This window comes from Equus caballus, chromosome 22 (assembly GCF_041296265.1).
Source record: "Equus caballus isolate H_3958 breed thoroughbred chromosome 22, TB-T2T, whole genome shotgun sequence".
Lineage (NCBI taxonomy): Eukaryota > Metazoa > Chordata > Mammalia > Perissodactyla > Equidae > Equus > Equus caballus.
In genome coordinates, this window is record NC_091705.1 from 48,443,253 (window position 1) to 48,470,408 (window position 27,156).

The following is a 27,156-nucleotide window of genomic DNA, read 5'->3' on the forward strand; positions in this document are numbered from 1 at the left end:
GACCCGGAAGGCTCCCAGGCGTTCTGGGAGACCCCCCACCATTGCTGCCTGTGGGGTGTGACTCCACAGGACGGAGCCCTGGCTACACTGGGTCACATCACTTGGCAGCACAAAATGAGTTGTTGTTCATTTCCTTGGAGGAAAGATTGATTTGGATTTGGGTGGTGAGCAGGCTCAGGTAAATGCAAGGCATGTTCCTTCTTAGGACTTTTTATCTTGGGAACCCGTAAGCCTCTGAAGGACCGAGAAGCAGCGGCTGTGAGATGTATGAAACCGCTGTTTCCGGGATTGCCTTCCCCGTGTCACTTCCAGACAACTTCTTGTTGGGTGCCTTCACTGGTGTGAGTTTAGATTGCCTTTACCAGGCACGAGCAGGCTGTCTCGTCCTTTCTCCCCCAGCAGTTCCGTGGTGCAGGAGGCGGAGGCACAGCCCTGGGTTCCGTGGGCACCGCCTGGAGTGGCCTGCAGGCAGGACATAATTGCTTTGAAGTCTCCTACTTTATCTGAAAAATTCATGTGCCCAGAAGCCATATAAGAAAAGACAGTTACGTTTGATTATATAAAAATTAGAGCTCCTGACTGCCAAAAGCATACCATTTAAATTTTATGGAAAAAAATAGAAACCTAGGGAAAATGTCTTTAATATATTTGACAGTTTTCCTTAATAAATAAAGAGCTCTTTAAAATCAATGAGAGGAAGACCAAGAGCTCAAATTGGTGGGGAAGGGCGAGGTGTTGAGCTAAATTATGTGAATTCATGGCTAAATTATGTGAACAAGCAGTTAATGGAGAAAGGATTTTAGATGGTTGAGAAACATTTTGAAAGGTACTCACATTCACTTAAATGCAAAATACAACTGACCTGCCATTTCACCAATTAGATTGGCAAAGGTTAAAAAGCTGGTACCCAGGGTTGGGAGGCTGTGGGGAAGTCGGCCTTCATGCAGCCGGTTGGTGAGAGACTTATAGTCAGCGTTTCGGATGGTCATTTGACAACACCCACCAAGATGTAAAATGGACACCCCCTTTGACGCAGCAATTCCACTTCTAGAGACTTATTCTCTCTCTCTCTCTATATATATGGTGTGTGGGTGATTCACTGAAGGATTATTTATAATAGGAAACTGGAAACAACACCAGTCTTTATCAGTCGAGAACTGTTTCAACCAAGTCCAACACAGGAAACCTCTACAGCCTTTGGAAAGGATGGGGTGCAACTCTGCGAAGAGTCGTGGAACTTTGATTGATAAGTAATCTTACATGAAAAAAGCCAATTCGTGAAACGATGCGTGTTAGGACCCGGCTTGTGGGAAGTAGGGGACTTGGTGGTACCTTTGTGCTTTGTGTGTGGTAGAGCTTCTTTAGAAGGCTAGAACGAAAGGTCACAGGGTCCCGTGGGGAGCCGGGCGGGGAGCAGGGGTGGGGCTTCACTTGCATGACTTGTTATAAAATGGCTCATTCCAACAGCAGTTTGCTCAGGGAGGACAGCAGTCTCTTCTGTGACGTGCAGGTGAGGATCGCATTTCCGCTGTACTTTCTAAGTAACAGAATGTTCACGTGCCTTTTGCATCTGGTTCACTCAGCATCTGTATGTGTTGCAGTGTGCTGTTCCCCAAACTCTGTGCGTAGGTGGAGCTGGGGGAGTAGATGCTCTGATTCCCTGGCTCCCCATTCACACAGCCCTCCTTGTGCCCTGGGGCCATTCGCAGGTGGCAGTTGGTTCTGGGCCCCTTGCTGCAGGATTTAATCATGAGAAGTGAGTCCACGCTTTCTCTGTCCTGCTCTCGGCTCTTGGCCTCTCATCCACTCTCTCTCTTTTTTCTTTTTGGTAAGGAAGATTCACTCTGAGCTAACGTCTCTGCCAGTCTTCCTCTGTTTTGTACATGGGTCGCTGCCACAGCATGGCCTAATGAGCGGCGTGGGCCTGCACCCAGGATCAGAACCTGCGAACCTGGGCCTCTGAAGTGCAAGGCGCTGAGCTCAACCAGTACACCACAGGGCAGGCCCCTTCCACTCTCTCTTCTAACGATAGTTCTTCCTAAGGCATCAGAAGGTCAAGCATGTGCTCGCCTCCTGGAAATTATCTACTCACATTCCACAGACCCTGGCTGGTCACTTTTGACTGATTGTCCCCAGAGCGAGCTGTGCTCGGTTGAATCAGATTCAAGCCTTAGCTGCAGGCCCTTCAGGAGGAATGCCCGGATGGCTCAGCCTCGCCCGCCTGCCTTCTGCACAGCAGCACCTGCCAGTCCTGGGATCCGTGAGGTTGCACTGCAGCCCTGCTGGAGTGGCACAAATGTGCTCTAGCAGCATGCCCCCCATTCCCACAAACGGGGCCGTAACATATGCACCATCTTGTGAATCTTTTACTTTTTTCACGTAAGATTAGTTATTGATCGAAGTTCCCTGGCCATTCATAGAATTACGTCTTACTCTTCTTAAAAGCCGCCTGGTTTCCTATTCCATGGATGTTCTGTACGTGGTTGGAACAGTTCCCGAGAGAGAGAGAGTGGAGTTATTTCCAGTTTCCAGTAGAAATAACCCTCCAGAGTCACCTGCACGTGCGAGCATATCTGTAGCGTGAGTTCCCCAGGTGGAGTCACAGGGTCAGAGGGTGCATCTGTCTGACCTCTTGGTGGACGTTGTCAGATGATGCATGATTGTCCTCTCACCAACACCAGCATGAGGACCGATTTCCCTGTAGCCTCCCAACCCTTGCAGTGGGAGAGACCTCTGCCAGAGTGGCCGTGGGGAGGGCTCTGTCCGGGGGCTCACTGTACCCACCATCTCCTCCCACACTTAGTCCTTGGCATGTCCTGCTGGGGCCACTTCTGCACCATCTCCATGGCCATCCTCCTCTTCGTCTTCCTCTCCCCTGGGATGACCACACTCCGCTCAGCATGTCCCTTTTTGTCCCCCAAGTTCATTCTCTGTAGTGGTCAGAGGGTATTTTAGAAAGCGTGGATCAAATCATGTTACTCTGGGCTCTGCCCAGCCCCGCTGTGCTTAGCAAACACTCCAGAATCTTCACCATCTGGCCTGGCCCTGGCATGCTTCCCTGCAGTCTTTGTGTGCCAGCCACATCATCCTGTCTGTTCCTCACACTTGTCCAGCTTGTGCCTGTCAGGGCTGTGCGTCGGCTCCTCCCTGTGCCTGATCTGGCCCTGGCTGGCCCTCATCATTCGTGTCTCAGCCCATGCCCATCCCCCGTCCCAACCACCTGACCCACACGAGACCAGGTCCTCTCGTCACCCGTTTTAGTTTCTTGTAGCACTAATCCCCGCCTGAGTTCTCTCGCCTAATTATTTCCCTCCTCCCCTGAGACTGTAAGCCCTTGCTATCGCCCTTGGCACTGGACGGGGCGTGGCACCGGGAGCTCTCTACGAGCCTTCGTTGAGAGCGTGAATAAACCCTTCCAAGAGAGGTGAGGCTGTGGGCCCCACAGGGAAGGGGCTGCTATCTGCCCGATCTCCTGCAGCGTCTCTGCAGTGCCAAGAACGGGGCCAGGCACAAGTTGGCCCCGAAAAGCTCTTTCCTAATGGGGGAGAGGCTGGTCCTGGATGATAACACAGAGCCTGTGGGGCATAGGCTTGTCTTAGGGTTCACTGAGAAAGCCCAGAAGATGTAAATCTGCTGTCAGATGGTGGCGGAGAAAGACACCAGACTTCCTGGGCAAAACAGCTTTTCCTTCTGGATGTCAAGATGCCCCCGGTGATGGGTTCAGAGCCTGCCAGGTCCCGCTGGGTCCCTAAAGAATCCAGGAAACCTCTGTGATGCTGGCCCACGGGGCAGGGTTCCACCCACAGCCATGCTCCCTCCTCTGCCTTGGGCAAGTGTGAGAGTCCAGAGCCACCCAGGCTACCGCATGGGGTCACACGCTCCCATAGCAGTGAGAGCTGCCCGTCCCGAGCCATGCGCGTGGTGGGTACCACCCATGGGGCCTCCTTCCCACTTCCCATTGGCGGTGAGGGATGCTTGGTGAGTCCCGTCACCCTCCCCTGTGTCCCAGCTTCACCCACCCGGGCTGCAGACCCTCCAGGCCCGAGCAGCGAATGCTACCAGCCCTGCTTCCCTGTGCCAGGGGTGGGCTGGGGGTCAGTCTCGGTTCTTTTAACGGCACAGGACCCCGGCCTCAGCTAATTTAGAGACTTGAACTTGCCACCACCCTTGGGTGGGAGCACCTGGCTCTGGGCCTTCACATCTTGTGGTAAGAAATCCACCTTCTTCCTGGGTGTTACTCTCCCCGCCCACGGTGGCCCCTGGGCTTCCTGGGCCTCGCCCTGTGTTCTCAGTCTGCCCAACTATTTTGGGACAAGGCTGCAATCTTCATGCCCATTGCTGTGGCTTCTCCTGAGCCCCCTTTGAGGTCTGAGGCGGTCCTCTTAGAGTGTTAGCCTCAAACAAAGCCTCAGCCTCCCCCACCCCCACCCCACCCTGGCATGGGGTGGGGGGGGGGGGGCGGAGTCTGTATTTTTGGACCAAACCAGACGTTTGTTTGTTTGTGCAGGACGGTGCTCCTCGCTCCAAGGAGTCCCACCTGGCGTTGGCTGCCTGGAGAGCAGGGAACTATTTTTAGAGGCGTTTCAGCAACTCTGAGAGAGAAGGAAACAGACATCGGTGTGCTGAAGCTTCGGTCACTCTCGCACGTTTGCGTGCACACACCTGGGGGGTGGCGAGGTCCTCTTTCCTGAGCATTGGGCAAATCCAGGGTGTCAACCCTCCGTTTCCACATTGCAGGGTTGCGGCTGTAAGGACAGCTCCCAGGCTCCGGCTTAGAGAGACCCCGCAGCCGCCGTTTCCACACACAGGTCTCCAGATAAACACACGAGCGGGTGGGACACGGCGCCTGCAGCTCTCAGCTGGCTAAAGGGGGAGAGCAGCGCGTCACGGCTGTGAGGAGGATCCTGTGCAGGGGCCGCCCCGGTGGCCGGTGCCTGTCGGCCCATGTGTGGATGGAGGAGGCCTGGGGAACAGGGGCAGCTGCTCCGGGCCGCATGGCCAGCGGAGCCTCCTTCTGTGGCTTCCAGATCCCCTGCACACTTCTGCCCGCGCCCAGGTGGATGTTTCAGGTGGAGTGCGGAATGATGTAAAGTTTACTGCCCCTGGTCAGAGTGGCTCAAAATTAAACTCTGGGCTGCCTGGGAGACCTGCTGTGAAAACGCATTCCATGTAGCTCCAGTGCCACCTTTTAGCACATGTGCCTCTGCAGCCTGAGGGACTTGGTGATGGGGGGGGGAGGGGAGGCACATCCTGGGGGAGGGGGAGGTGATGGATGGGAGGGACATCTGGCTAAGAGGAACAGGAGGGATGATGAGCAAGCCTGACCCTTGGGGGATGGGAAGGCAGCCCAGGGCATCCTGGCCCGGCTCCTCCCTCTGCAGGAGACCTGTCTGCTGCCAACCAGTGGGGTTTGGGTTCAGCTCACCGCATGGGGCCTCGCTCTGCTGGGGCTCAATCCATGATTTCAGTGCGGGGGAGAATTAAAGGGGGCAGGCCTCCCAAACATCCCTTGCATTGGAATGTTCTGGTGTCTCCTATTGTTAAGACCCATACCGAGTCCTCGTTCCCTCCTCCTGGAACTCCCTCCACAGCCATCTGCCCTCCAGCTGGCCCTTTCTCATCCCTGGGAGGGGGGCTTGCTGGACCCTTGCACCTTCCCCACTGGAGCAGTCGCCGTGGTTACTGTCTCCTGGAGGGTAAGCACCAGGGGCAGGCACCTTGCCTGCTGTATTCTGCGGGTGCTCCCAGATCCCAGAGGCCTCCTGGGCGGGGGTTCAGTAATGAGTGGATGAATGCAGGGGTCCCGGGAGGGTGGGACAGCGGCCTGCTCCATTGTTTCCCCAGGCACAGGTTGGGGGGCCCTTCCCCAGGATGCAGGCTGCCAGACTGGGCCAGGGGTTGGGGCTTAGGGGGTGGTGCAGGCCACAGTCAGGGCAGAGGTGGGCTCGCAAGGGAGGGGAGGGCGAGGTGGGGGGGCAAGAAGCCCTTCAGGCCGCGCCCTCCCAGAGCCCCTCTGAGCCATTCTCCAGCCAGCCCAGCATCCCCTCCCTCCCACTGCTACCACTTCTGCACACCGCATCCCTTTCCTTATGAAAGCTCCTCTGAGCTGACAGCAAGGCCTGTGCAGCCCCCGCCGTGGTGGGCTGTGTCCCACATAAATCCCAGGTAAGTCTCACCAGCCTGCGAGGCAGGCCCAGCTGTTAGCCCCACTTTCCATGTGTGGACCAGGCTCAGAGAGGTTGAATCCCCACCCAGGGTCACACAGTGATGGGTGGTGGAACTGGACCGGGGCGGAAGTCTGTGTTCCTCACCTTCCGTGGGCAAAGCACAGCTCAGGGTCTCTGCTCAGTCTGTAGGGGATGTTGGCGTTCATTTCTCCTAACCTCAGACTCCCTGCCTTGAGCTCCCCCGGAGGCCCTGGAACTGATGGGTTTGGATTTTCTGAGAAACTCCAGTCTTGCCTCCCTCTTTCGCTTTACGGCCTGAGTCTCCTGCATGGGTGCTTGAAACCTTCCTCTTTCCAGGCTGGAGAGCACCACTCTGCGGGAAGGCTGCCCAGCACGGGGCCGTGGGCCGCTGGTCAGCACAGGGACCCGGTGCGTGCACACTGGACTTGCAAGACTCTGTATGAAAAAGGAATGTACAACATCCTTTAATAACATTTTGCATAGAGCCAGTGTGTAAAGGATCATATTTTGCCTGTGTTGGGTTAACTAAAACATATTAGTAAAATTAGTTTCACCTATTTATTTCTTCTTTTCCTGACGTGACACCCACCCGGGTGGTTAGGATGGCACATGTGGCTCACATTCTCTCTCACTGGATGGAGCTCCCTTCCAGCTGGTTCCACCTGACAGGTCAGGCCTCCAGGTCACTTCTGCCATGGTCAGCTCCGTGCTGGGGGGGACCGCCCACTGGCCACTCGGTTCTTGAACGTCACAGTGGATTCCCACGGCAGGGGAAGAGCGGCCTCAGGTTGTGAGCGGGAGACAGCTGGGGGCCTCAGGCAGACGATCCCCAGAGCTCCCTTTCCCCTCTCCCCCTTTCAGTACCCCCTCCTGCCTCGGGATGCCACATGCCCTTACGCCTGCTCCGCCCTCCCTGCCCGGCGACCTGCACTGAGTTCCCTCAGCCTGCACCTGCCACTGCAGGCAGTGTCCTAAATGTCATGGTTACTTAGGTTACTCATGAGTCTGTAACTTGTTCACCCAGCACGTTACAGGGACGGAGGTGGCTCTGTGATTTGGCGACACTCCGTGGCCCGAGAACATCAGTTTCCTCACTTGAAAGAGGACAGGGTCTGATGACATGTGGCTCCCACATCTGGCTGAGCTTCATGAGCCAAAGAACATGGACTCCAGGACCCCCACAGACCCACAGGGTCGGAACTCAGCAGGGGCAGATCTGGGGCTATGTGTGTATGTGTGTGTGTATGTGTGTGTGTATGCACATATGTATGTGTATGCTCATGTGCGGGTACACACACTCTCTCTCTCTCAGTCCCCCTCGTAGATGAGGCTCTGGAGTGGAGATCCAGTGGGCATGTCTCCAGGTTCCAGCTGGCACTCACATGAGGACCCGGTTGTCCTCACGCCCTCCCTTTCCCTCACACCACAGCAAACCCCATCACCTCCAAGTGCATTTGAAATCCACACCCTTGGCTCCTCGCCACTCTGGACCAAAACTCAGTCATCTCCCGGGGGCCTCTGGGTGGGGGTCTGACCCTCCTGCCCACCGCCCACATGGGAGAGCTGGTCTCCACGGGGCAGCCAGAGGTCATTCTAAAGCTTCATAAGGGTGAACCTGGAGCCACCGTGCGACAGTGGCCCCACTCCTCATACCCACCCAAGAGAATGAAGCGCATGTCCGCGCAAACGCTGGTCCGCGAGTGTCCTAACAGCAGGATTCATGACAGTCAACCAGGGGAAACTGCCCGAGCGCCTGTCCGCAGAGGCACGGGTGAGCAACGTGTGGGAAAGCCCCGCCAGGGAGTATGATTTGCTCATAAGAAGGAGTGGAGTCCTGACATGTGCTACAACGCGGTTAGACCTGAAAACATGATGCTGGGTGGAAGAAGGCAGCCACAGTGGACCCTACAGTACACGATTCCATCCATACGAAACGCCCAGAACAGGCAGATCCGTAGAGACAGAAGGTGGATTAGTGGTGGCCGTGACTAGGGTATGGGGAGATGGGGAGAGACTGAAAATGGGGCTGGGGTTTCTTTATGGGGTGATGAAAATGTTCTGAAATCGAGAGTGGTGATGGTTGCACAGCTCTGTAAATGTACTAAAGACGTTGTATATTTGAGACGAGTGAACTTTGGTATATAAATTACGATTTGGTTAAGCCATTAGAAAAAGCCTGGTGTCACCATCCAAGCCCCCCGTGGCTTCTCGTTGCTCTGGGGTGGGACCCGCGTCCCTCCTCCCGGGGGCACAGCCCTGCCATCTCACACCTTCCCCACCTCCCCTTGCCCCTCCCAGAGAGTCCCCAGCTCTGGCCACTCTGCCTGTCCCCCTGTGGCCCCAGCTCGTGCAACACCTCGCAGCCTTTGTCCTGCGCTGTTGCCTGGGCCTGGAGGGGCCTTCCCCTGACCTCCCCCAGCTGGTGTCTTCTCAGGTGTCACCTCCTCGGTATCAATTGTCTGAACGGGTTCGTCCTTAGCCTGGTCACTCCCTTCTGCTCTCTCCATGGCCTGTGTTTCCTGGGGATTTGTGGCGCTCCCCAGGCTCAGAAACTCCCCTCTTTGTATATCTGTTGGTTTTCCTCCACGAGAAAGGACGCTCCGTGGCACAGGGCATCCGTTTCCTTGCTCCTCTGTGCCAGTGCCTGGCGCACAGTAGGTGCTCAGACAGCTGCTGGATGCACAGGCCCTGAGCGGGAGCATCACCCTCTGGGCCCCATGCAGTCCCGTCCGGTGCTCTGAGGCTCCAAACAGTTATGAGGGACGCTGCCCACAGGTGCTGCCTTGGTGTGGAAATGAGACCTGCCTTGCCCATGAAAGGCAAGAGACCCTGCAGTCCCCAGGAAAGCACTCCCAGGATGAAAAGGAGGACTTTCTGTGTCACCTGCCTGAACGAAGCCCCCAGATGACCCTCCCCGGTTGAAGCAACTGCGTAGGAACTGGCTGAGCCTTCAGTCACCGTTAAAATCGCAGAGACCTCCAACAGAGGCAAGAGGCATTCCGTGTCTTATTAATAAGCGCGATGACAGCGATAATGCTGCTACAGGGAGCTAATGAGATCAAACGTATCTGACAATTCCCTGTAACGCTGGGGTTCTGTTGTTTCGGGGCCCGCCTCCACAAAGGCGGCGAGCAGAGGGCACGGGGCCACGGACAGACGCCGGTGTATTTATATTGATTCTCTCCTTAATGGCCCAGCGATTTGGGAGGAGTGAGCGGGGCCTAAGTCAGCATTTTATCGATGCTCCATGTAACCGGTTAGAGTTGCAGTGTATCTGGCCCAAGGGAGATCAAAGGTAATTATATTCCTATTGTTCAAAAACTTGGGAATAAGCCGCACATGAAGCGTTTAAGGATTCTAGGCAAGTGGGTTTGATATTTTAAAGATTTAATTGCCCCTTTTTTTGTGGTGCACAAAGTGTGGCTTTTGTGAATACATCACACCTGGTTGGGATGTCTGCTTGCCAGTTACTCTGCCGGGCCTTCCATGGGCAAGATGGTCTGTCCGCCCAGAGTTGGCCCCAGTGAGACCCTCATTGCACCTGCAGTTGTTCATAATAAGAGAATTAACAAAGTCCTTTGAATGCATAACTCAGGTTTCAATCAAGGCACGTGATGAAAATTCAAACCAAGACGGGATCGCTAAGTCGTGCAGACTGTCAAGAGTTTCCTGAGTGCAGAGAGAGGCTCAGAGTTCAGCTTTCGGAGAGAGAGCGCACAGCGGGTGTCGCCTGAGCCTCACAGGCCAGGAGCCAGAGGGCAGGTCCCGGCAGCCATTTGCAGTAAATTGTCAAGAATTGTGGCCTCAGGTCTCGGCTGTGGTGGCTGTTTGAAGAGCGACCTTTGGGAGAGCTGGTTGCCCCCCATGACTGTCTCACTTCTCTGGTCCAATTAGAATCGCTGAGGTCAATGCAAGCGTCTGTTGACAAATGGCTCTGATTTACTTGGTTTTATGATGAAAACAGAAACACTATCCCCACCCCCACCATGGTTACCCCTTAATCCACTTCCCAGCCGGTGAGCATCTCAGCCTTTTCCTCGTGATCCAGCTCATTTTTGACATCGTCACAGAAGAAGCATTCTTGTAAACTCAGCTTGCTGGGAGCTTCTCCTTTTTAGGGTGCCTTTCCCCCGTCTCTGTCTGAATCCACGCAACGCTGACTGCCCACCTTCTGCTGTGCGGACCCAGCGAGTCACATCCGCCCGCTCAGCCTCGCTTTTCTTATCTGTACGATGGCAGCAGAACCTGCCTCACTCACAGGGTATTTTGAGAATGAAGTGAGATGTGTGTGTAAAACATGGCATTGTGCCTAGCACGTGGTAGGTATGTTTCCTCCTCTTCCTCCTCCACCAACAACAACATTGTCATTAAATCTGATTATTGCGCCAATTTTCCCCAGTGGCCTATTGCCTCCTAGAGCCTGTTCCCCAGCACAGCACGTGGTCTTCTTCAGATTCTTTTGTCCCCTTCCGGGAAGGTCTTTTCCTGGGCCTCTTTCAGTCTCCTTCAGTCAGTGCCAATCCTTTGTGCACAGTAGGTCCTCACTAAGTGTTTGATGGAGGGAGCCAGTGCCTCCCACATCCAGTTTTCTGTGCTTATAGGGACCCGCTACTTTTTAACCCAAAGTGGGGGAGGTCGTGAGTGTAGAATCTCCAGGTCATGCTGCAGAGACCGCCCTGCAAGCCTTGCCCAAGTCACTGAGAATGGGCTGAGAGCCCCTGAGGTCCTGGGGCCTGTCTGCCCTGCTCTCGCCACTGGCCCTTACAGGAAAGGATCTCTCTTCCCTTCCTGTCTCTCTTCTGTGCAAACAGCAGCCAGTAGAGGCACATCCACTCACATGCAGAGTGGTGGGGACAGGCAGTCTGGGTGGGTAGACAGTCAGATTTTGGCCTCAGTCTGGCTGATCAGGAACAGCCACACTTCTTTCCATGGGGCTCACAGCAAGGCTTGAGAAAGACAGGCCTGACTTCTCTCTTTTCGGCCGGGATGGCCCTGAACAAGTTGCCGTTTCTCTCTGAGTGGCTGGGTCTTCACTGTAAAGTAGGGTAGTGCAGGCGATCACATCAGGGATGCCTGAGAGCCTAAAGAGTTATTTTCTTGAGTGTGGCTCATGGAGTACATTGTCAGGGGATGGTGATGAAGAGGTCGGTGATGATGAAGATGATATTGATGATGATGATGATGAAAATAATGGTAATGATGATGGTGATGAAGATGATGATGATAGTGGTGGTGATGATAAATAAGATGATAAAGATGATGTTGAAGATGATGATGAAGATGATGCTGATGGTGATGATGAAGAAAATGATGATGAACATGATGCTGATGATGCTGATGGTGATAATGGTGAAGTTGATAATGATGGTGATGATCATGATACTGATGATGATGATGATGATGATGATGTACAGATAGTCCCTGGGTCTAGTCCTGAAATTCCTTCAATGTTTGTAATCAAGAGTCTGGCACGTGCCCATTTTCTAAGCCCTCTCCTGGAGGGCGTCCCCTTACGCTACCAGGTTGCATCATCCTCCCTGTTTGGGAAGGTTGCCGTCCCGTTCAGTGACCTTAGTGATCTTTGAGATTTCTGTGTCTTTGAGCTATGATTTTTCCTTTACTGTGTGTACTTTTTTCTACTTTCTAAACTCGTTCCGCACCAATGATTTGAACTGCTGTGAAGATAGAAATGGCGCTTCCTTCCTTCCTTCCTCTGGTGATTTTGAAATGTGTGACTTTCTGCCCTGGAGTTTTTAGTTTTCTCAAGCTGCAGGAGGTTAATTAGTTTGGTTATTTCGCAGTAGCGTTTACAGTTTCTTATTAACTGGGCAGATACCCGAGGACTCCTGATCCTCACTGGGAACTTCCACAAGGTTTCCATTGCAGGGTTGGGCGGGAGGTGATGGGCTTGCAGAGAAGCCAGGGACAAGCAGAGATTTGAATTGTTGGGATTGCCTCTAGCTGTCCGCAAGAAAAGGACGGGTGAGCTTTGCCTTTTTGGCTTGACCAACGAGAGAAATATCAGCCATTTTGTAGCCCAACTGTTCAAGTATTCATTTTCTACAGACTTGGCTTCAAACACTTTTAAAAGCTCAAGCTATCAAGATACTTTAAGGAAGGAGATTGGGAAAAGGTTGAGGAGAAGAAAATCAAGGGTTTAAAACCAGCAAAACTGCTTTTCTTACACCTAAAAACCTCAAAGGAGCACATTGTCTTGACAGAGTAGGGGGTGGTAAATAAGACTGGAGCAAGAGTGAAGTGGGAGAATGAGGAGGTTGGTTTTCTTGCCATGAAGACAGAAGAATGGGAACCAGAGAATGGGCCAGGCCGCTGCTGGGCTCCAGGACCTGCTCTTGCTGTTTCTTTGACCCAAACGCCTGCCCCTCCCCCACTTGGCCCTGTCCTCTGACCCGGGTTTAACTACCCTTTTTCGTGGAGTCATTCATTGCCTTCCAGACTCTGTTGCTCCCTGATTGACCATTACTGTTTATTTTTAATGATAATATCCAGCACTTGTCCAACGCAAAGATTTAAGTTGGATTGAAAGGAGACGTTAATTATACTAATGGTTCTCCAAAAAAGTGTTTATTCTTCGATCTTTAGACTATCTTTAGGGCCAAGTGAACATCGTAGGAAGACTAAGAATCTTGGGGAAAATCCCATCCTTCATTTTCTGTGCACGGAAGTCCTAAGTAAGTTTGCATTTCCTGGCATTTCCCCTGGAGACGTTCTTGTACTCTTCCCCAAGGAGAATGCACAGGACAGTGATGGCTGTGTTGTTTGGCAAAAACAAACAAACAAAAGAAAACCAAAATGTCCAATGATAAGAGAATAAATATGTAAATTGTGGCATATTCAAACAGTGTGATTCTGTGATAAACTGTTCACGCATACATATCCCCGTGGATAAATCTTTAACATAATCGTGTCTAAAACTGTAGAGTGATATTGACTAAATGGTACCATTTATATGATGTTTAAAAATACCCTCAAATACTGTATTTTGTTTATGTGTTCATACAGAATAAAAACATAAACCTGAAGAGAGAGGACACACAAACCCATTTCCAGATAGTGGCTAAAGCTGTGAATGGAGGAGGGTGGGCAAAGCCGGCTTCCTCTGTAACTGTGACTGTTCCTGAAGGTCTAGAGCCATTAGGGTGGGTGTCCTCGTTTGTTAGATTTAGATGGAGTGTGTGCGTGTACGATTATTTCTTGCACTTCTTTGTAGGTTTGAAATATTTCATAGTTAAATAAATATTGTTGGTCTTGTTATGGACTTGATGAAAAGATTTTACATGATTGTTTTTAAACATCAGAATCTCTGAGAAGAGGTGGAACTCTTGGATCTAGATAAAAATCGGGCCGTGCTGAACTTGCGAGAGAGATTACAGGACTTTGCAGAGGATCCAAACCAAAGCCTGGCACGTGCGTTCTGCCTGCTCCTGGCCTTTCCCCACATCTGTGACAGGGCCATTCTGGTTTTTCCTCAAGCTCAGGTCTCTCCCAGGCATTGCTGGGCATCATGTCGCTTAGAAGGGTTTATTGTCTGATGGAGAATTTGAGAAGGGCCCCTCCGTGTGCTGGATCAGAGCAATGAGTTCAGTACCCCGTATAGAGCAACCAGTCTAGAGTATTGGGAGGGAAGAGCCCTCTGAATCAGTTGCACCTTTAAAGAGTCATTTGATTTAAGATTTTAAATGCCGTCTCATTGCTTCCGAGTTCATTTTATGAATATAAAGAGTATTACAGAGTTTAAGAAGATGAGTTAATTAAGAAATCATAATTCCCAGAAAGCCTCTTTGACATAATTAAATAACCCAGGTAAGCGTAATCCCATCATTTAAAACCTTAAATAGAACGGGAGACTAAAATATACCACTCGACTGGACGATGCAAGTAATCCCGACATGCGGCTCTGGGGGAAAGAAAGGGAGCCAGCATAGGAAGGGGGCCAACCATTTGGAGGATGGCAAGGGGATAGGGAAGGAGACTCATTCTGGCCCAGAGGTCACAGAAACCAGCAGGGGTGACATCCAGGAGGTGGCTTTATGTGAACACATAGATGAGTTGCCCACAACTAGAGCCTTCCAGTCGTAGACCGCCTGCCAACACTCCCCTGTTTGCTACATAAGGAAGTCGCCATCTTGAATGAATAAAGAGAGGCTCGGGGTCCATCTGTCAGGTCTCTCCATGGGATGGTATTTTGGATTTTCTAGATCTGGTTCTGTGATGACTTGTATTGTTATTCATCATAAAGTACTTGCTGGACCAAGAATTTAGAGGATGCCTTGAAACAAATGATAGTTTCTGGGCCCTTTTGGTTGACGTCTAATTCTGTTTACTTATGAAGTGCTGCATTTTGAGGTACAAATTGTCTTATTTAATGTTTGGCCCAGTCAGGAGCACATTGGCCAAAGCTGCGTGATGAGAGTTTTAGAGTGTGAACCCTAAGGTGCCTCGTTACGTCTTCCATGGAACAGACAGTAACGTGTCCATCAGATGGCAGCAGCAGGTGGCAGCAGCCTGGTGCCCTCTGCTGTGAGGAGCCTTGAGATAAAACCCAGGTACATCCGTCTCCACCTGGAGGACACCATCCCGTGCTCCACCGTGGGCTCGCTCGCTAGCTTAGCATGATGGAGGATGAGCACTAGACACATGCAGGCCAGTGAGTGACTGTCGCTGCAGGGCTGTTCTGGTCATTTTACCACTATTTCTAAGGAATAAATCTCGGTGCTGGGAAGTATCACAGTTGGTTGCAATTTCACAGAGGTGAAGTGAGTGCTCAGCACAAAATGCGGCAATGAGCTTGATCCCAATCAACGCTAGTCATTGTGATTACTTTCATTGAACTTTTCTGCAGCTGTGTAGGCTCAGGGGAGAGATAAATGACTCCAGTGACAAAGAAAACAATTTTATGGCCTAATATTGACCAACATGGGGAGTTGTGAAGTAGCCAAAAAATGAGATTCCCTTTGTTTGACAAAACTGTCAGGAAAAGATTACTTGGTTTCATTCACTTATGTGCCTATTTATTTATTCAAGATAAACTGGAGCTGGGGAAGGATGTCGGATTGCGAATCTTAGAAACTGGCTTGGAAGCCGGCAAATGAGAAGGTGGGTGAATAACCTCATTCCACAGCAGAAGCTCCTTCTTCCGAGATGAGAAACACCTTTGTTGATTCCTTGCCCTGTGCTAGGAGTGGGAAGCTGAGAAACTGGAAGTAGCTGGTGGAAGGTCTTGTAGACCCATCTGTTTGCTGCCTTTTTATGACCACTTGTGGTGCAGGACATCTTCAAGGTGAGAAGGAGAAGCTTGAATCCTGACGGACCAGAGACTCAGCGTGTGGGGCTCTGAGCTGCCAGCCCTCGCTTGAGAGGACTCCCGGATGAGCTGTTTCTCAAGGGCTAGTGGCTCCTTTTCTTGCCCAGGGCTGTAGTGGAGGGCGGGGTGCATGCTGAACCCTGGGCACTTAATCCAAGGGTCTGGAGCTCATAAAACTCCTATTTCAAAGGGCCTAGCCCACCGTCTGTGAGTGTGCTGGCAATGGTGACATTGTGACAGGATTATGGGTTACTGCCAGTCCTGGGTTCTGGGCCTGAAGAATGGTGAGCTGTAACTTCCCGGGAGAGCCATCAGTGTGAAGACTTGCTGGTCTGATTTAGACCACCTGCTCTGCTCCGGCCGGGAAGATGGGCTGGGAGGGCACGTGACACATACGGCCCCTTCTCTGGTCCCCTTCTCGGCTCGGAAGGGACTTCCTCCAAATCACCCAGGCAGTGGCAGCCAGACTGGGGACAGCAGTTGAATTCATGAATGAAAGGTCTCTATTTTAAAATTCTGCATGGCAGTTCTGGCCACATGTGAAGGTGGCATCTTAAATGAAATTTACCCAGTTGTACATTTAGCCTTTTTTAAAAAAACCAAAGTAGCACAAGGAATTAAAGAATCCTAAATATTTGAGATCATCCAACTGTGGCCTAATGCCGTCGGATTTACTCCTCTGCTGACTGTCAAAAATGACCCCATCGATTATTAAGAAAATGGCACGTGAAGGTGCTGTTCTGCCTGCCCTCTCTGGGACCCATATTTGTTGGCTCATCGGACTTTGAGTGTCTCACGGTATCATCTCAAAACTCTGCATTGAGTGTGGAGCAGCCGGGAAGTGAGCATTTATTTGTGCTTCTAGGGGAATTGGTTATGCGCCTGAAGGCTTTTTCACTCAGCAAATGAAATGTGGATAAGTAGATGAATATCCGTTCTAGGTTGGAAAATGAGACACAGAATGATTATGAATTAAGGTAAAAGAAACTTCAGGTTAGTAGGCCTTGCCAAAAAATAATTTTTGTTCAGATTATATCAAGAAATCGGCCGGGAGCCAAGAACATAAAAAGAACAATATTTAACTAGAATTCTTAAATAATTATGTGGGAAAACGCCTGTGCGGGCTTGTGTGTGTGCGTTGATTGTGTATCCATGTGAGAACCCAGACAGATCTCAACCAGCAGCTCCAGTGCGTTCCAGAAGCTAGTTCTGTGTGTATGTACAGGATCTGCAGGAGGAACTGGCACAATTATTCCCCTGTCTTCCTGCCCCACGTTCTGGCATAGAGACCCTCAGCGATTCTGGTGTCAGTCAGCATAGACAAGTTAGGCTGCAGTGACAGAAGACCCCAGACTCTCCGTGGCATCTGAAAGCTTTAGGTGTTGCTCACAAGCATGCTATGGCCTGACTTCAAGTCTTCTTTATTCTGGAGTCCTGACCAAAGATGTTAGCTGTTTTTCTGGTCCCTGTGTCTTTTCTCTTTTTTTGGTGAGGAAGATTAGTCCTGAGCTAACATCTGTGCCAGTCTTCCTCTATTTTGTCAGTGGGATGCCCCCATAGCGTGGCTTGATGAGTAGTATGTAGGTCTGCTCCTGGGAACTGAACCCGCAAACCCGGGCCACTGAAGCAGAGTATGTGGACTTAACCACTACACCACAGGGCCAGCCCCCTGTATCTTATCTTTACAGCACTTTTCAAGTTCATGTTATAACTGGACTGATTTTTGACGCATGGTTATGAGGCTCTCAGCTCCAAGAAGGTCGGGGCCATTGTGTGCGCATGCTATAGCGGAGTGGACAGTCGGTCCCGTCAGTCGGAGGAATGGGGTTTGCTGAAGCTGGACACTACAGGGACAGAGACAAAAAATAAACAGCAAGAGGCTCCCCGAGAAGCTGACTTGACTTGGATTTCAAGGATCGTATCTACGTGGAGAATGCAGAGGGCATTGCAGGATGAAGAACCCTGGACGAAGCCACAGAGATGGGACAAGTCTTGGCGTGTGGCAAGGACTTCCCAGAAGTTCTATGACAGCGTGCAGTGTGGGGCCCAGAGAGGGCCCGATGGAGAGAGGGGAGGGTCATCCGGCCCCTGGGGCCAGGGGCCAGGTCCTGTGCGGGCCAATTGGCATGGCTGCCTCACTCCGTGTGTATATTGTCGTGCTCCCACGGAAGGGTCTCCTCTGAGGCTTCCCTCCCTGGGGTCACCTAAGGGGGAGCACGTTGATTATGCCCCTAATTTACATGTTTGCTCTGGGACTACCTCAGGGTTAGGAATGACTTTGCTAGTCTGTTGGGTTGTCTCTATTTGTGTATTTATAATTATTCTTCTGTCCACATTCAAAAAGAACTGAGGTAATTTGCAATAAAATACCATAGACATTAAGGCTGTTAGAATGGAGAGTGAGAGAGAAGCGGCGTTGAAATTTCAGGTCTGCTCTTTGCTCATGGATGTCCCTGAGGACTTTTGTTTTCTAGGTTTTCCATTTTTACCAGTGACAAGGTAGCCAGGGGCCAAACGACCTATTCACTGAGAAGGAAGGAGTTGTCTTTCTCTGTTGCTCATCAGTTATAAAGTTCCAAACATTTGCCAGTTCCTGTATTAATTTCTCTTTGTTTTCTTTGGCCAAACTTTAATATTTTAATTTTGGGGGATATCTGTAATGCTATCGCCCTACGCACACATTCAAAATAAGGTTTTCCTAAGTTTAAAATGGATAATATGAAGTCACCTTATGGGGGACAAAATGGACAGAGCTATTTAACACTTAATCACTAGATTTCAAGATACAGGGTATATCTCCTTTGAAACAAAGCAATTTTGTACTCTAGCCATTTATCGGTAGAGTTGGGTCCAGATACATCTTGGTGCTCAGTTCTGCTGTGTGGTGAGTAAGGGACAGTAAGCGTCTAGGGTGGAGCTACTTATGCTCAGATAATATGGGGGCCAGAAATGTTCTCTGTGTCATTTTGATTCTTAGCTGTCTCTTTTGGTAAATAATCAAGTTCTACCAAGAGTCCACATTCTCCTAATGAGAAACGTAAATCGTGTGTGCATTTTGTGCCAGTCTCAATTTGTTCCTTTCATTGTTGACGTATTTGTCAATTGGCTCAACTATCAAAGTGATATTTCTACCCCAGTGAAGTGGAGATGGACAACGTGCCATTTTCTTCTTTAATTTCTTCCCTGGAGGAGCTTTGAAACCTCAAGTGACGCCATCCAGCAATTATTAGCCTCGTGAAATCCAAACTCTCCAGTTTTTAAAAGCAACGTTTGTCCCTGTAATTCACAAGCCATGTTTCATTGGGCATATAATGTTTCGTTGGACATTTCACTCAGCGTAATGCAGTAGGGCTCAAAGAAGCCTGCGTCAACGGAGTCAGTGTGCCTCTGTGGAATACCTGGGTGTCGATCTGTAGTCACAATGGGAGGCGTCCTAACTGGGACACTGCTAATAATTTACTCATCTCATTAGACTGAAAGTGTTGAGTAAACCCTGTCCGGTTTACTTCACCCGTAACTACAAGTACAAGGAGAGTTTGAGAAGTCGTCCGTATGCTTGGGACTTAAATGGAGAGTAAGAAAAGTGGCCGTCAGGAGCCGTGGTATTGGGGTCTCAAGCTCTGAGAGGAGCCTGTGCGCCTGAGTTCCCGGGCATGTACTGGAAAGGTGGACCACCTGCTGGCTCGGAAGACCTGGGAGATGCCGGGGTGCCCTCCAGGGTACTTGATTCTTCAGGGTCCCTGTTTAAGCTCCATTTGTTCTTCCAGTCAACAAATATTTAACCCAGCACTTTTCTAGGCATTCAGCTGTCCGTTCTCCTTCCTTTGTGGGGATCACATTCTAGGGGGAGAGGCAAAAACACAGAGTAAGTGCATAAACGAGGTGATTTCATGTAGGAGAGCCCTAGGAAGAAAACGAAGCAGCACATCATGGTGGGGACGGCTTGCTCAGACTGAGTGCTCAGGGCAGGTCTGTCCCTCCGAGGGGGCCGGAGCGGGCGTTTGATTCAGTCAAGCCTCCGGGCTGAGTGCTGGCAGAGGGAACAGCAGAGGCAGAGAAACTGAAACAAGGATGGACCGGAAGCCCTGGAGGGACAGAAGGTCCTGGTGGCTGGGACACAGCGGGTCAGAGGAAGGAGGCGTTTGCCACGGGCGAGGTTGGGGACCACAGCAAGAAGTTTGGCTTTCATTCTAAGTGCTATGTCAAGGCTTTGGAGGGTCCTGAGCAGGAGCATGGCTTCTGATTTGTGCTTTATAACAACCCCTCCGCTGCACTTGAGAGGGGATTATAGGGCAAGAAGGGAGCAGGGAGCCAGGACGGTGACTGTGTGTCACGTGGGTGACAGGCCCTGGCGAGTTGCCTCGGGATGAGATGTAAGGCCTGTTGATTCCATATCCAGGTGGCCGGCTGGTCTGTCCCCTCCCCCCCATCACACTCCATCCCCCAAACCAGAGTGATTCGCCACTCCTCTTGTCCTCCTGCAGATTGGCACATGCACCTAATAAACCACAGATTGCATTGTCTGGTACTCTGGTTTTGTGCCTCTCCCTCGCCAGCCTGTGCGCTCTTTCAGGTCAGTAGCCGTGTTTGACTTATGTTTCATCCAGGACCCCATGTGGGTCCTGACCTCACAGTAGGAACCCATAGCACCCCTGACTCGCTGGCTCCACTTACTGGACCCTGACATTCGTGAGGCCAGCCTCGTAGCTTCACCCCTGCGTGGTCCTGAGACCCTACCTTTAATGTAAAAGAACCATTTACTGCCCCATTCTTGGTCTGGCAGGACCCTCAGTGCACACGTCCGACTCGTGCGGACGGAGTTTGCGTGTGGTAGCTGACCTATTTCTGGCAATATACATCTGATTAGGTTAGACGAGCCTTCTGGTTTAGATTGTTCTCAATGTTCTGACTTGGATTTTGCTTAAAGGAAAAAAAAAACTATCAACACCTTTTTCCTTCTTCATACTTTACCAAAAAAAAAAAAGAAATGTAACAGGATATCAACTCCCACGATTCTTCCTGAGGCGACTAAATATAAACATTGATGACAAATCTCAGAGGGAATCGTTAACGGCAGCTGTCCGTGTTATTTAAAATGAAATAGACCTTTCTGGTTCTCCCTCTAATAATGAACGCTGAGAGGGACATCGAAGGTTCCTCCCATCCATCATCCACCTGGAAGTACACTGTTCAGCTAGGTCAGGAGCGCAGGAGCTTACACAGCAAAAGAAACCCAGCTTGAGTGTTTGTGAAATGTCAGCTCCCTCCCTTTGTCTCACTGCAGTTGGCGGGCTGTGTTTTCTTGGTTGGAACAAGACATTGGTGTCTTCAGCTTCAGCTGATGTGGCCGATTGGGAGTAGGAACCGTAGCTGTCTCGGGTCTGTGCGCACGGGCATCGAGTCACACACAGGAGCATCAGGTTTTCCTGTAGCTGTCAAGTCGTACCCACCAGAGCGACATCGCTTCTGTAAAATTAGGGATAGCCCCTTACCTGATTAAAGAGAAGTCTGGAAACCCACGTGTGCGTCTATCAGGGAAACTTTCTTCTGTGCACAGGGGCGCCTGTAGCGTGATGACTTCCATTGGGCTATTTTCCCATCGTAATGGTAAATATTTCTGCATTTGAAGTGAAGGAGTCAGGAGAGAGTCGAAAACTAGCTGTTCTCTTCCCAAGGGAATTATTGCCAACAGTTCCTTAGCAAAAAGTAGGAGGACTGAATTCTTCTCAAACTTTCTCTCACCGTAAAACTGAACTTCCAGTCAGAACATTGTTTTCTTTCTCTTTAATTTCCTTTTACTTCCTGTGTTTAAATAATCCTGGATCAGTTGGCCCTGCATGGTGCCTTTTAAAGATTTGGCCGACTCTCTCCAAATGGCTTGGAGATTATGGCTCCCCAGGCAGGATGGACTAGGGAGGCCAGCCAGAGTGAGACTTTGGGAAATACAAAAGGACTTGTCATTTCAGAAGTGACTCTTGCTGGCTTTGAAAGAAGCGATGAGATGACAGCCAACAACTGCTTCTGCTTTCCTGTGTGGAAGAGAAAACCCTTTGAATTTTTTAATATAATTGACACAGGGTCTCTAAAAGCTCCTGTTTTTTGCTCTTGTTTTTGTTTTCAAACTGCATTTTTGGAAAAAAGGCACAGAGATGCCCACCTGCTTCCACCTCCCTGCGAAGACGTAGCCGCTGTCCTTTCTTGGCCTTCCGGGCCTCTGTGAGTGATGAGGTGGCAGGGGGGGACAAGCTGTGTCACCATCACTCCATCCTGCATTCAGCTTCGTGTTTTGCTTTATGCTGTGTTGCCTGGCACCCAGGATTCCGTGCTGGAGAAATCATACTATCATGGGATAGAGGCTTCTCTATGTAGAACATGGACCAAATCTCTGGAACCGACCTTTGATCTGGAGGAAGAGATGGTTGTCATCAGGAATGGATGGTGGGGAGCCCACTGCTCTCCTCCAGAGGCCCCTCCCCCGACCGTCAGCTGCTTTGTAAGAGGCGGAGTTGGTGGTTCTAGGGAGGAGGGAGAATGGACCCCGATCCATGCCACCCTCCTGAGAGCTGGGCTCTGGCGGGCTCCCTGCCTTGGGTGGGATGGACCGAATCTGCTCCAGGAGTTTTCATCTTGAGCACTGGCTGATGTTCACTGTGAACTGAATCACGGGAAGAAAGCACACGCTCAAGGTGTGAGCCAGTTAATTTACAGGGTCAGTGAGGAAAAATCCCGCCGGGCACCTCAGAGGGCAAGCAGAGTGATTTTCCGCTGCTTCCACCTCCTTCACTGGTGATTCCAAGAACCCAGGCATTGGCTGACGCCTGACCATAGCTGGCGCTGGGCTGGGGCGTGTGCAGACTCGGGGTGCAGACACACCTTCGCTGGGAGGCTTGTGGGGTAAGGGGTTCTCCAGAGTTCCTTTTGGTTTCTGGAGCTCAGCCTGTTGTCCCCTGATAGTGATCACGCCCCATTGCTTTGAAGAATGGCACGCAATTCCATCCATAAAGAGCTCACTGGGAAAAGTCGTACTGATTCATTTGTAAAATAAGACCCCTCTGAAACCAAGCCTGTGCTGAAGAGAGGGAGGCCACAGAGACACTGTGCCAAGAGGGGAAACACCAAGTTCAGATGGGGGCTGCCTCAGTGTTCAGGGCCCTCCGAGCCCGGAGCAGCTCATGCTGCAGGCCGCGTGGGCAGCTGCTGGCGACAGAGCCCCTTTCTCAGATCCTGTGTCAGACGGTCCCCGTGTTGTGAGTCGGGGGAGCCCCTCACCCTGACTGTGACCAGGCCCCTTTGGGGATAGTCACTAAGAAGGGAAATGGAGATGGCCCCGCCCGCTAGTGCAGCCAGGACCCTAAGCCAGGATGTCGCCTCTGACCCAGCCTGGCCATCTGTGGCCTGGTTCTCTCCCCACCCCAGGTCAGCGGAGCCCTGTGCCCAGGGCAGATGCGTCCCTGCCCTCAAGTGGCCTCGAGAAAGGCTGTGTTTTGAGGGAGGAAACCTTGTGCTTCTCGTAAGAAGGATGTGGAAATGGGAGCCCAAGTTTAACTTGGAATTACCATTCCACAGGCTTGTTGCGTGTTGCTTTTCTTTACTTCCTAGAAATAATTTTGAAAGGAAACATTGTACAAATTGGGGAGTGACTCATGAAGACAGAGAATACGCTGCTGCACGCTGAACATCTCTGAGGTGTGACGGGCGTTAGCTGCATCCTGAGTGTGGACACACGGTGTTGCAACAGGGGCTCCAGGGCTGGGTGGAGGTCCAGTGTGGGGCTCTGCTGGAGGAGGGGCTCCCGTGAGCCCGGCGCCGGGGAGCGTGTGGCGTCCCACTCGGTCCTCAGGGAAGCCCTGCGTCGGGACTGTGCTTGTCTCTGTTTCCCGCTGCTGGAGGGGTCAGGGCACACGCCGCCGTGGGACCTGCACGCGGACTGTCCAGTCCGACTCACTGGGTCGCCTGTGCCCTTCCAGCCGCATGACCTGGGGAAGCCGCCTCCCAGGCCTCAGCCTCTGTCCTCCTCATGGGGAGCGAGCCGCACAGCCATACCCGTGATGGGTTGAAGTAAGACCCGCAATCATTTTAAATGCTGAAGAAATGATAAACGCAAAAAAAGTCAAAAGTGTCTGGACATTCTTAGAAACGACATCGCCTCCATTTCATTTAATGGATGACTAAAATTTCTTTAAAAAGGGAAAAAAAACCCCTGTACAATTTAAAATATGAGAACTGAGAAGGGCACAGATCAGCCATTTCTCCCTTGAGGTCTGTGACTCCTCCCCGGCCGGTGTCAGGATCCAGTTAAGTGTCCTTTCCTGGAGGGCACGATGACTGCACCAGCTTCCAGCCTGGGAGGGGGCACCAGTCCCAGAAGGACCGAGTGTGATCCCCTGGGGAAGATCAATGCCACGCGGGCGGCGAGTGGGCGCTTTGTGCCACCACAATCCCCACCTCAGTCTAACTGTGGCTGAGAATGGCCTGGGTGTCATTTGAATGGGGCTTTGGGGCAAGGAAGTAAAACGGAGTGAAAAACACATTGTTCTGCATATTCTCTTTCTACCCATGATCTTAAATTTTTGAAAACTATAAAATATAAAATTATTACATGAGCAAATTCTAAATATCATAGTTTTGCTCTCTCACTCTCTGTCTTCCACCCCACAAGTAATACATGAATAGGTTGTCATTGTCAAAAATTCAGTGGGCATCAAGCAAACCCTAAGAGCCCCCGTTTATCCCCGCCTCTCACTCCCGTTGGCAGAGACCGCCATTGGCACCTTTCCGATGCGTTTACATAGATACATAAACATATATATACATATTACTTTAGCATAAATGGAATTTATTATATGTATGTTTCTGCATCCTGCTTCTTAAATTTCATATGTATTGGAGGACATGGCATGTCAGAACATAGAGTTTTACCTCATTCTTAAAAAATTGCAGAGTATCCCATAGATTGGATCTTCTAGTAATTTACTTAACTATTATTGATGAACATTTGGATTGTTGCCAGTGGTTGTCCCTGATTACAACCAACGTCCCTCTATATTGTGGTAAACGCATCTAAAAATGTGAGAAACACTGTTAAATTGCCTTTAAAAATGACTTCACTCATTTAAATGCCCACCAGGAATACATGAGTGTGCTCCTTCTGGGGCAGCCTCCACAGCACTTGATATTTTTCAGCCCTTTTATTTTCTGGGTAATAAGAGCATTGTATTTTGTTTCAATTTCTATTTCCCTGATAACTAATAGGGTTGAACATTTCATGTTTTATATTGACCATTTATATTTCTACTTGGATGAATATATTCTTTGGGGATGGTTTGACTTTTTCTTATTGATTTGTAGGAGCTCTTTACATATTCTGACATTAATGTCTTATTTGTCACACGTTACATTCACTTTCTGGCAGTCTATTGCCTGTCTCCTTTTGCTCTTCTCCATTCTTCCCAACAGCACAGCAAGTAACCTGACACCCTGTCAATGTGTGAAATGCTGAGGGTGAGAAGTGGGCCAGTTTTCCATTCTCACCTCTCCGAACAGAAGGTCAGAGGGCTCTGGAAACCTCAAAGTGCAACAGGCCAAGGAGATCAATTGATTCTGCCTGTGTCCTGCTGGGCTGACAGGGCCTCCAGCTGGAATCAGGCCCCTGGGGACCCCGAGAGTACCTTTCTTGCTCTCCCACTGCTTCGGGGTTGAAACACTGCCTTTCCTCCCCTCCAGCTCTGAATCAATGAAGAATGAGCTTGTTCTTAGCTCCCCAGGCTTCTGGTGCCCAACGGGGGCCCTCCCCTCCCTGTGTTTCTCTACTTCTCTTGGCCCCTGGCTCCACTTCCTGAGTTTGCCCCGATGCCTCACAGGTGTCTGCAGCTGTAAGTGACAAATCCGCTTCTTCCTCCACTGGCGGCAAAGCTTGGTTAGAAGGAGGGGTGTCGAGGTTCAGGACGTGGTGCCTGGGGGTGCCAGGGCACCAGGGCCTGGAGCCAAATGGTCGCCGGGCCTCTCTGAAGCAGCCTGTCTCCGGACTAACATTGCCTCTTCCATTAAAATTAATTTCAGACTCTGCGGCGGCGTGCCGAGTCATCGCAGATTGCATAATGCCTGCGACTTTGGCCTGTAAATTCATTTCACCACCGTTATCTAACTCATTACCTTGTAAACGGCCTTAATATGCTGCCGCTCCGTGGAGTATAGTGTTCACAGAAAGCCAGATTTTATCCCACAGCATTCAGAGTGGACACCGTCCAAATTAATCACTCCTCCTGCAGCCTGGCTTTTAATTCAGGATAATTCCGCCGCTTTCTTATTCTTTTTTTTTTTTTTTTTTGATTTGCCTGTAAAAGTTGATGAAAGTGCAATATTTATGATTCGTCCTGGTTCACCTTCCAATAGACGGGCAGCACTATAAATCGGAGCCTGGAATGTGCCACTTTAGAAACATCTGAAAATGAAAATTGCTTTTTAGCTTGGCTGCTTTCATGAAATTTATCTTTGAGCACAACAGAGAAGGCCGGTCTTGCGCCCCACAGTCCTGCCTGTGTCTAGAGGACTCAGCTTTGGTTTCGGGTTGGAAGACTTGTTTTCCTGCTTTTAGCTGTCGGGGGTACATGGCTCATGGCTGTGGCAATAGTTGTGCAGAGTCTGTGGCACTGTTTACATCTGGGAGTGGTTTTGCCCTCAAGGGACACTTGGCCGTGTCTGGGGATCCTTTGGTTGCCGCGACTGGGGAGGGTGTTACTAGTGTCCAGTGGGTAGAGGTCAGGGATGCTACTCAACAGCCTCCCATGCCCAGGATGTCCCCCAACAGAGGCCGCAGTGTCCACAGTACCAAGGTTGAGCTCACCGCTCCTGGAACCGGAAGGTCCTTCAGGCAGCACGTGGGAGGGAAGATCACAGATCTTGAAGGAAGGCACTCCCGTGGACTTGGGGGTCACAGACATATCCTTTGAGTCCAAGCCCTACCTCTTATCAGCAACTTAGTCTCTCTGAACCTGTTTCCTGATAAGTTAACTGGAGATGACTAACTACCCACTATGACGGGTCTCTATGAAGATCTGTAGGAGAATTCATACTTAGAATTTAGCAAAATATCTGCAAATGGCAGGGATCCAGATGGCATTGGCTGCTCCATCGTTGTTGAGATAAATCAAAGATAACAATCCAGGGGGAAGAGAGAGAGAGGCTTTCCGATCTTCCCCTGCCCCAGACTCTGGATGGGACGGGCCAGCCTGTCACATCCCTGATGCTGTGATCTAGACTTTCTGCCTGGCCTGGCTGCATGTGGGCGAGCAGCACCGCACTGCCCCGACACAGCGCTTTGTCCCACGCCAGCGCTGGGCTCTGCTGGCCTCAGTCAGCTCATTGTCCCAGATTTGATGACTACGCTCCTTGTCAAACTTCTGTGTTGGTGAAGCTGGCCAGGGGTCCACTGGGTGGAGGTTGAGGAGGCGGTCTTTGAGGGGATGGCACAGCCCAGAGAGCCCCTCACTGGCCGTCCACAGGCCGGCTCCATGCCTAAGACTGCCCTGTTCATAGGCATTGCCAGCAACACTGGGAGTCACGCGTTCATGTTTAATGGGCCATTTTCTCCTAAAGAGAAGCAGAGCTGACTTAATTCTTGCCGGCTGTGGGTTTTCGGCCTCA

At 50.9% G+C, this 27,156-nt stretch overlaps 1 protein-coding gene and 2 long non-coding RNA genes across 3 annotated transcripts in view; 2 read left to right on the forward strand and 1 right to left on the reverse strand.

Moving 5' to 3' along the window:
• CDH4 (cadherin 4) overlaps nt 1-27,156 on the forward strand; it is a 597,550-nt gene that overhangs the window by 54,182 nt on the left and 516,212 nt on the right. The window lies entirely within an intron of this gene.
• Nucleotides 17,205-21,829, reverse strand: LOC106782442 (uncharacterized). The gene is made up of 3 exons (XR_001379512.3): nt 21,671-21,829; nt 21,006-21,542; nt 17,205-19,353 (listed from the first exon to the last, which is right to left on the reverse strand). It is a non-coding gene; the product is annotated as an uncharacterized lncRNA (long non-coding RNA).
• Nucleotides 21,868-23,629, forward strand: LOC111770049 (uncharacterized). Its single transcript, XR_011430590.1, has 2 exons — nt 21,868-22,006; nt 23,113-23,629. It is a non-coding gene; the product is annotated as an uncharacterized lncRNA (long non-coding RNA).